This window comes from Lactuca virosa, chromosome 4 (assembly GCF_052849685.1).
Source record: "Lactuca virosa cultivar CGN04683 chromosome 4, Lactuca_virosa_CGN04683_v6, whole genome shotgun sequence".
In the NCBI taxonomy this organism is placed as follows: domain Eukaryota; kingdom Viridiplantae; phylum Streptophyta; class Magnoliopsida; order Asterales; family Asteraceae; genus Lactuca; species Lactuca virosa.
In genome coordinates this window covers 42,709,912-42,721,441 of record NC_136429.1, presented here as the reverse complement: position 1 = coordinate 42,721,441, position 11,530 = coordinate 42,709,912, and positions in this window count along the sequence as shown.

Here is an 11,530-nt window from a genome sequence, read left to right as displayed (position 1 = left end):
GTAATAATTGTACTTAAATTATTATTTAATGTTGTACTCTTGAAGTCCGAATGTAGTAATGTATTTCATAAACTAAATGTGTCATAGTTTATATGTTTTGCAATGTATAACTCTGAATTCATAAAACTGTGTATTGAAAACCCCAAATTATACCTATTATAGTTTGCATGTATGTTGTGTACTTGGTTCGTGTATTGATCTGAAAACTATGTAATTATGGATGTAAGTCAAAAACGTCCCTTATGCTCAACATGTTACAAAAGGGATAAAATATCTAAATATTTTATAAAACATGGAAATCTTTTGGTTGTATCAATTGCATAAGTTTTAAACATGTTGAAATTCTTTTGTACAAGTTCACAAAATCATTTGTGTTTGGCTTGTATTCCCCCCTAAAAACCTTAAAATTAGTAAAAGCATAGGGGTATGAACTCAGTGTAAGTTGTGGAAAGTGTCGGACACGAAACTGTGAATGGAGAACCTCGGTTGTTGGTGTACGCGTCACTTAACGGAATCCTAATAACAATTATACATACATATATATATATATATATATATATATATATATATATATATATATATGTATGTATATATATATATATGTATGTATATTATTAGCGAAACCATTATTTATTGTGTTGGAAACACACTTGCTTTTGGGTTAGGAATGTTACCGGGACTTGATTGAATCGGGGAAAGCGGGTTTTCAGCTAAGTTCACCACTTAGGGAGGGTTTACGGCCGTGAAGGGGGTTTACGGCAGTGAACTGTTCTCGGCCGTGAACATCCCCTTGAAGGGTTTACGGTCGTGAACGGTGTTCTTGAAGGAAATATGAACTTTTGAAGGGTGTACGGTCGTAAATGGTTTGCGGCCCTTGAAGGTTTGAAGACTTGAAGGGTGTACGACCGTAAACTCAAGAACAACGATGTTAGATTTGATGAAAAACGCGCTTTAGTTGCTCCAAAACAACCTCCAAAGGCGATTCTTGATGATTTTCGGAATAAAAGAGGGTGTTTTGGGTGTTTACGGTTGGGAGATTTAGAGAGCGAATGGGGGATTTTTCTGCCAGAAAGGTTCAAATGAAGGTGGGAATCCCGTATTTATAGGCTAGGTGCATGGTCGATGGTGGGGGCCACCAGTCGCTGGCCGTAAACGGGTTTACGGCCGTGCACATCACTCATGCCAAAAACTATTGATTTTTCCAAGGAAACTCGGGTTTCTCGAGTGATTTTGGTTCTGACTCGTATATAAAATTCAATTATATAACTAAATGATTTTCCAAACCAAAGGAATTTGACGGAACTCAATAAAATTCAAATTTTATTAACAACGGTAACGGAAAAAGGTTCGGGTTGTCACATTATCGTCTCACAATCACTCGTGATATATTCCATGAAGTGATATGTGAGTGTGGGTTTGGTCCAATACTCAAATCTTATTTCAAGAGCACTCATGAATGTTTGTAGCAATCTTTTGCTATGTCTAATACCTTGGACAATCATACAAAAACCAATTCATGACAGTCTTCTTTCATAACCTACTTCCAAAGTATGATCGACTGTGGATAGTTTGAATAATCTTATTATTCGGGAAGTTAAAACATGCAAAGTGAACACAAGAATAATATTAATACTATATGGCCCCAAAACGTTTGAGTGTAAATAAAACACCTTTTATTTAATCACCATATTGATTACACATTATTCATTGTATATTGTTTCGATTTATTAACTAATACTTGAATTAAAACAATAGCTATCCCATGCTCCAAGCATGCACACTATGTGTACCTATGGTCCTTACAATTGTGAAATAGATCAATTGTAAACTTTTCCAGTGATACTCATTTCACAATTCCAAATCCTTGTCGTAAGTGTAAGAATACCAAGTTCTCGCCACTTACTGTAATTTGTTAGATTCTAAACTTATATGCAGTGATCTTTTTGTAATGACTATGCACAAAAGTCATAGAAACTTGGCAACAGACATTACAAAGTATTCCATTTGGACATTGGTTACTGGACCAATTCCATGGAAGCGAAGTCTCATATTCAAAGTACATTCCTTTGAACATCCTTCTTGCATAAAAGTTTCTAAGTTACTCATAGATTCTCAATATCCAACTTCCCTTATGGAAACATTTCCATATTTGCCATATGACAACTCATTGTTAATAGAATCTTGTCTATTCATAATAATGTCAATATGGTCCATCCATTACTATACTTCCAATTATCCATAAGCAACCAATATTTGGCGAACCTTGGATTGTTCTTACCAGTTGTTTAAAAACTTTAGTCATATCCAGTTCTAGTCCCTTTTCACTCTTAATGCCCTAGGCATTTGGAAAATTAGAACACATGAATATTATAGCATATGAAATCGATCCTATACCCGAAGCATATGGGATATGATTCATAATGTCTTACATAAAGACATGATACTTGACCAGTCTTTTGCTATGATACTTCTATATATAGAATTTCCAATGTTGATGCATTTCAACATGGTATTCATATAAATCCTTGACTAAATTTGATTAAAATCTCAATCTAAACCTTTAGAATTGAAATGAAGTATAAGTTCCTCTCCTTTAATTATAGCGAAACAACTTTTCAACCCGTACAACTTTGCGAATTGAAAACTTTGTTTTCTATAATTAACATTGCTAACTTGCAACACTTACCATAATAATTATGCTCCAACTAGCATAACAATTATTTTGTTACTTGCATAACATTTATGCTCCCACTAGCTGTGACATACATCCAGAAATCAGCTGGACTTCTACAAATCAATACTTTATTGACTTTCTTACAAAAGTTCAGATTTCTGACACGAGATGCTTCGATAAGCCTTTATCTAAGCTCATACACCTTTTATCTTTTATTAGAAAGCTCATATGTGTCTCTAAACAATTTTAGAACTTATAACAATAAGTCTCAAATGTTTATACCTTTTGCCATTTCTCACAATTCGAGCTATGAAGAAGGATGCCGTAGTCATAATCAAATTTGAGAATGCAAATATCACAATTGATAACTCTTTAATATCTACTCAGTGAAAGCGTTTCTGTAACACCAGTCAAAATAGGTCAATAGACAATCACATGTGATTATGCCAATCATGTTATGTGATGTTGTTAAACTAGTAATATGATAAACTTACTATGTAGTTCATGATAAATTCTAATACAAATATGAACTTTCTTTATGATACAACTCAAAGTATACGTCCATACGATTCCAAAAATATAGAGAACGTCTGAATCTGACTTCGCATGAAGAAGTTATGATAAACCAAACACTATAAATCTCTATAACAAGAGGAATTGAACATAGACTTAGAATTATCTATTGGAGTCTAAAAGAGAGTTGTAGTACTTGTAAATACCTACGTGTGCATATAAAGAACATCAAAAACAGAGTTCGTATGTGAAAGTTACGACCTTCCGGAGATACAACTGTCGGAAACCCTAATCTGACTGAACTCACGACGTGAGCATAGAAACTCACGACGTGAGGAGTCATTTTGCCACATTTCAGATCTAGAAGGTGCGTGACGAGGCTACGAAGGGATAAGTTCCAAACTCACGACGTGAGCAAGGATATCTCACGACGTGAGGACTCATCTGGCCACCTTCCGAAGCTAGGGACACAAATGGCAAGTCTACGAGATGATCATGCTTGACTCACGACGTGAGTCTTATAAAACTAACGACGTGAGAGTCCAAAAACTTACTATAAAAAGCAATTTCGACTCCAGCCATTCTTACACCTGAACTTCTTTCCTTTCTCTCATTTGTGGAGCCCTCTTGCATTCCGAGCCCCGATGACCTCGTACCGCTGACCGTTTCTGCTTAGATTACATAAAATCACGCTACTAGGGTGAGTTTCACGGCCCCATTTTCTAATATTTCGGGGGAAAACGCATGCTAAATATTGTATATACGTTACTATTATGTCTATATGATAGTGTATTAGTATCAACGTAGATAGTTATAATAACCGGGATATAGTTGTTCTAAATATAATATTTTGAATATATACAACTATTATCAACTTGTTAGCACGTTCTTGTACTAATTTAGATCTTGAGTTATACTTAGGATTCTATATGTATATATATATATATATATATATATATATATATATATATATGTATATATATATATATATATATATATATATATATATATATATATATATATGTGTGTGTGTGTGTTGTGTGCGATATAGTTCCGAAGTTATATTCGGAAGTTCTATATGTTAAAAAGTAGGTTGCTATTATTGGTTTTATGTCAAAATAAAACTTGGTATGGTATAGCTTGTTATTATTGGTTTTATGACAAGATAAAACTTGGTATGTTATGTATTCTTATTGTTGGTTTTATGTTAAGATAAAACCTGGTTTTTTTCCTCAAGTTATAGCTATTGTACTGCCTAAAGTAATATGAACTTAGGAGTAATGTTTAAAGGCATAGTCTAATAACTTAAGGTTTTAGACATGAAAATGCTTTTGTTGTTAGAGCTATAGGAAGCCGTCGGAGTCTACATGAGTAATTGTATTTATCAACCAAGATTGGGTATCTTAGCGGAAATCCTCTGAACTGTAACCGTTAATCCCGTCTGAGCGAGGAAGTCGTGTATAATTAGTATACGGGTTGACAACCCCACTTGTGATTGTTAGCTACAGTCAACCATAAGCGGGTGACGAACTATCCTTTTACTTGTTATTGTTTCGGCGTCGATGAAGCGTGCGGTGTTGTTTCTCATGGAAATCATGAATGTGTTGTTTCTCATGGAAATCATGAGTGTGTTTTATCAAAGGTATTATGTCATAGCAGCAGTTACAGGCTCATGGTAGCAAATTTTTAGAAACATTATACTTTGTCGTATACAAGTATTAATGTTAAGTATAAGTTTCCCCCTACTTATACCCTAGGTTCAAGGAACATTTATGTATAACACTTATTTGATAAGTAAACTATGATACCTAATATATATACTAAATGTTGGAGCGTCAAAATGATACTTTCAAAAACTAAACTTTTGAACTTAGGAAAAGTATTATTTTCATATGGAGTCAAAACCTGTGAACTCACCAACTTTATGTTGACGTATTTTAAAATGCATGTGTTTTCAGGAACTTGAAAACTTGGTATGTATCCGAACAGGAGAAGTTTTACTATTACCTTTCTGTTCATTAAGAAGTATGCCATAGTCGGATATTATGTAATAAGTACTAGGAAAACAATAATGTAACTTTCAATCATCAATAAAGGTATGTATTTTCTTTAGTACTGTTCAGTGTATGTTATATAACTGTGATACGAAGAGTGACGTTACATCACCAGGTGTTTCCGCCAACGGCCGGGGTGTGACAGTTTCCTCACAATCATTTTGATGAATTGGAGAGAAACCTTTGTCACTTAGATTTTATGGTGTATGTGTTCCTATCCATGTGAATTTGTCATAACCATAATCTTAAGACAGGGTTAGTGACAAATCCAAACTCATATGGACCGAACTTATTCAATCTCAATTTCTTGCCACCTGGCAGCACAAGGGTCTGCCATTGCTTCCAGGTTGTTATGCAAACAATTGAGAACTCATAGAGCTCACATGCATAGTTAACTTCAACTGGAATGGGCACGGAAACAAGAATATGTCAACACGATAGGTTACAAACCTCAAGTCGTGTGCTAGTGATTAACTATTGGTTTACTCTTGATTAGTTCTTGAAACTTTTCAAGATCTTTCCAGACTCCAACTGACCTCTTGACATATAAGATTCTTTTTGTCAAGAAACATTACTTGACAACAAATATTCAAGAGTTAGTGCGATTTCTTATCAAGACAAACACTTCACACAATTGGTCTTAGTTGGTCTTTGTTTTATCCAAAACATCACAACTTACCAATTTCAAATGTACAAGAGTAGAAAACATTTTACTCTACACTTGCTGATATGTCACTCAATATACAATCTTGGATTATGACTCTAAGATTTGATTTTGGAACGAAGTATGATTCATTTTAAGTGATTTAACCATTTCATCAATTCCTGATTCCTCTTCTTAGCCAAACAAATGCACTAAGGCGTCCTTAGAGGATCAAATTGTGATATGGTTCCATAACCATAAGGATGATCATAAAACACGATATTCAAGTACTCTCCCATCTTTTCAGATTGGAGAAACTTTTATCTTTCTGCCGATTTTGATTCTTCTTATTCATTCTGCTATACATTGAGACTTTTCAATGACTCAGAATCATACTTAATCTTGTAAGCATAACCATATTTACCAACTTTAGTAAACCATAACAAATAGTCTTATCGTTCATTGTGGTAGAACTGACCAGTGCACAACCAAGTGTACCCAATCCCATAGTCCTTCACTTGACTCACATATACATATGGATAAGGAATCAATCTTAATTTCCCAAAGATGAAGGTTCTCATTCATCACACAATACAAGTTGCATGATTCCAAGTTTCTATCCAATTGAAAACTTGGGTGATGAGAATCTTTCCTTATTTGGTAAATTTAGACACTACCACAAACGAAAGAATCAAATCCATATTACTAAAACATAAAAACATCAATTTTTCACAAATGCCATTGCAAGGAAATATAAATAAGATAAAAATTCAAAATTTTATTTATTTATAAAAGGTGCAGAAAGAATTTTCCTTACAATGCAATTACAAATGAAAACTATGTTACTACATATTTCTAAGCAATCTATCATAACTCCTAAGCAACAGCTCAAAAATCTGATCATCGAACCACGCGATTGAAATCCATCTCTTCGCTATCAAACTCAGCATGCTTTTTCCTTTAAGCTTCCTTTGTGTTGGATTAGGTGTCTAAGCCCATAACTATTTTGGTATGTACTTGACCCGATTATGAGCATGATTCTTTTGGGTTGCCTTCACTCATGCAACTTCATAGGATGACGAGAAGAGAGAGAGAGAGAGTATAATTTATTATATGAATAATAAATTCGTACTCAAAATGGTTTTATTAATATGTTACAAGATTAATATATTATTTGGAAATCATATTATTTAATTAGTAGTGATCAGTAATTAATTTGGAATTAATTTGGTGGTCAAAAGAGACTAATTAAATAATTGGGGACTTTTATGGAAATCATTGATAATTGCCGAAATGGGCTAATGGACTCCATAGAATGGAGTGGACGAAATTTATGGGGAAGCCCATAAGATTTCGTCCAAGGGCTCTAAGGAAAGAGTCCATGGGTTGCTTGTTGCCTAAGTTAGGTATTTGGGTTTCCACCTGAAAACCCTAGCAGCCACAACTATATAAAGGACCCCATACAAGGGGATTTTTGGCTAAGCTTTGTGAAACCCTAAGGTGGCCGAAAATCCTTCTCTCCAAGTCTTCCTTTGCATTGAGTGTTTGTGACTCCATTAGAGGTGCAACACTTGGGGCACTAGGCTTTCAGAAGTCAAGATCAAGAATGATTGTGATTGTTATTGCTACATAACAATCAAGATAATGTTTCTAACCCTAATTTTATGTCAATTTTGAAATTGGTATGCTAGGTCTTAGGGTTTATGCTTTGGATGATTATTTGCATGATAGCTAGAGAAAAACCTAGATCCAAAGTATTAGGGTTGCATGTACACCATATGATTGATGTAATGCTCAAAACCCATCAGTGGTATCAGAGCTAGGGTAGTTTTTCTGTTATATGATGCAAAAGTTAAGTTTTTCAAAGCTGGAAATTTTTGTAATTGAACCAGGCTCACGACGTGAGCACAGTGCTCACGACGGAGCTCAGTCTGACAGCAGGATTTCAAAAATTTTGCCTTAATTTGCCTTGGATAATTACCATAGATTGCTTTATTCAAATAAAATTCAGATTTTTTGTTATGGTAATTGATATCCTAATCAAATTAATGGATAATTTTAAATTTAAGATAATTACTTGTTTTATAAGATAAAGAGTAATTATTTGTATTTTGATTTGAAATATCTTGTAAGAAAAATAGATTAGGTCAAATTATATGATAATTATTAATTATATGATATTTAATTATTTTTCAAATTTGATCTAAAATATAATTTTGAAAAGTTTCAAAATTTGCCCTCAAGTTTTGGAATTGAAAATTTAATTAAATGTTTTAATTTTGAAATATTAAATTCTTAAACCCTAGTAATTTGAAAAGTTTCAAAAATGCACCTCTTGGTTATGAAATTTAAAATTTAATTAAATAGCTTTAATTTTGAAATCTTAAATTTAGAACCTTGATAATATTTTGAATAGTTCAAATTACACTCTTAAGGTTTTATTAAATTAATAAAATGTTTAATTAAAAGAGAAAATTAATAAAACCACCTAGTATTTTGAAAAGTGTAAAATACACCCTTATACTATATAAAATTAAAAGTCTAATATATTATATATGTATAAGTAAAGAGTCAGTCTTAGCGTTTGTAGGCCTCATTCACGAAGCTGGTCTATAAGGGGTGTTTAAGGAAGCGACCTGTAAAATGACCGCCATTGGGTATCCACTCTTACCCACCGAACCCTTGACTAGTGTAGGGTCGTTAGCCGAACGGGTAGGATAGGAAACAACCTTCCATTATAAGTATAATGAAATACGAAGTAACTAAACACTTTTTTATAAATTCCCAAATCTTAGTTACTTTAGGAAAAATGTGAATTTGGTGCTAATCCATGAAATTGCACATTATACCTTATTGGTCGTAGTGGAGCATGTGTGATTAACCGGCACAGTAATCTGGGACTAATGTAGGATGGCAATGGGTAGCTCGTTAAATATCATAGATCGATGGAGCGTGTGCGGCTAACCGGCACATTGATTAGGTGATAAATATCAAGATTACCTAGCTAATTTGCATGGTTATTCACACCTTGCTTGTGATCCTCGGCATCCCAGTCACAAACTTGAAGGGCATAATCAAGATTAAACATGCCATTGAAAAATTCAATGAATCTCAAAAGATCTAGGAGTTTCAATTCATTTAAAATCTAATTTTCATTTTCTTTTTTCATGGTGGAAATTGGTAAATCGTCATTTACCTACCTTCAAATATTCTGCAACTGGATTACGGCATCCCTCTTCCGAGTTGTAGAACATTGTGTTGGATTTTAGCCTTGATATTTCATTTGGGTGTTTTATCAAGGACTCTTATCAACTAACTTGAATTTTCTCCCGTTTTGTAGATGTCAAACTCTAACAACTATGGTCTTCCTGAACCTTTTGGAAAAAGCTTTCCACTTGAAGATGATATTCCACGATTGGATCATCGAAATGAAAATCATGCTTCATTTCCTCCACCTCCTCAAATAATTCTCCCTGACCCACGTGTTCGAAGACTTGAAAAGTTCAAGGTCACTCATGCCCTTTTGGCAAGCAAACACGAAGACGAAAAGTCTATATGTGCTCACATCCTAGGGATAAAGTTGCACATTGACAAGTTGGGAATGTTGGGTGTCGAAATCTAAAGGAAGTTGGCTGTTGACTTGGTTCTTCAATCACTTTGTAAGTCGTACAGTGAGTTCATTGATGATTACTATATGAAAGACCAGGACGTGACCCTCATTGATCTTACCTATTTGCTTATTGCTGCTGAATCCACAATGATTTGGTGCACTGGTAAAGCAAATTTGACTTGTGGATCAACCTCACAAACTTCCATGGACATAGGCAATGTCAACGATAGTCCAGAAAGGATTTCTTCTCCTAAGGGAAAGAAATCCGCCATGGTAAAAAAGTTCGACCATAAGAGAAAGGAAAATTATGAGATTGTCCCTTGTGCCATTCCCAAAGAGTCTGTGTATTTCTACTGCCAAGAGAAGGGGCATTGGTTACGAAGCTGTCCTAACTACCTGAGAGATCTTAGAGATGGGAGAGTCAAGATGTATGAATCGGCTTCAGCTAATATCCACTATCTAACTCTATTAAGTTCCTATTTGTAGATTCTTAATACATGATGTAATAAGATTGAATTTTGATATTTTGTAGGATCGAAGAAAAGAAAGGAAGCTTAAAGGAAGAGTGAGCTGAGTCTGATCGCGAAGAGATGGATTTCGATCGCATGGTTCGATGATCGAATTTTTAGCTACTACTTAGGAGTTATGATAAATTGCTAAGGAATATTTACATAGTTTTTCATTTGTAATTGCATTGTAAGGACAAGTATTTTCCGCGTTTTTATAAATAAAATAAATTTTGATTTTTGTCTTATTTATGTTTCCTTGTAATGGCATTTGTAAAAATTGATGTTTGTATGTTTCTATTGTTAGCAATATTGAAAGTGGATGTGATTCTTAGTTATGTTATTTGTGGTAGTGTTAAAAATTACCAAATAGGGAAAGTTTCTCATCGCCCAAGTTTCAATTGGACAGAAACTTGGAATCATACAACTTGTATTGTGTGATGAATGTGAACCTTCGTATTTGGGAAATTAAGACTAATTCCTTGTTCACATAAGTAAGTGAGTCAAGTGAAGGACTAGGGGATCGGGTACACTTGGTTGTACGTTGGTCAGATCCACAAAGAACGATAATACTATTCGTTATGATTTACTAAAGTTTGGTAAAGATGGTTATACTACAAGATTAAATGTAATTCCGAGTTATTGGAAAAGTTTCAATGAATAGCAGAACGAATAAGAAGAATCTATTAGGCAGAAAGATAAAAGTTTCTCCAATCTGAAAAGAAGGGAGAGTACTTGAGTATCATGTTTTATGATCGTTTTTATGATTATGAAACCATATCACTATTGATCCTCTAAGGACATCTTAGTGCACTAGTAAGGCTAAGAAGAGGAATCGGAAATTGTTGGAATGGTTAAATCAAAAAGGTGAATCATACTTCGTTTTAATATCAAGTCTTAGAGTCATACTCCAAGATTGTGACTTGAGTGACATAGTCTTAAGTAGGTTTATAACACTAAATAAATGTGGAGTAAGAAATGTTTATTACTCTTGCGCGTTTGAAATTGGTAAGTTGTGACGTCTTGGATAAGATAAAGACCAACTAAGACCAATTATGTGTAGTGTTTGCCTTGATAAGGACCCACACTAACTCTTGAATATTTGTTTGTCAATGAATGTTTCTTGAAAAAAGAGTTTTATATGTCAAGAAGTCAGTGGGAGTCTTAAAGGTCTTTAAAAGTTACAAGAACTAATCAAGAATAAACCTATTGTTAATCACTAGCACACGACTTGAGGTTTATAACCTATCGTGTTGACATATTCTTGTTTTTGTGCCATTCCAATTGAGTTGACTATGCATGTGAGTTCTATGAGTTCTCATTTTAATGCATAAAGGCAAAGCACCTTGATTAGTGAAAGTTCATTGATCTGTGAGGGTGATCTGCGAAACAAATTGTAAGCATTGGTAGACCCTTATGCTAATAGATGGCAAGAAATTAAGATTGAACAAGTTCAGTCCATAAGAGTTTGAATTTGTCACAAACCTTGTCTTGTGATTATGTTTATGACAAATTCACATGGATAGGAAC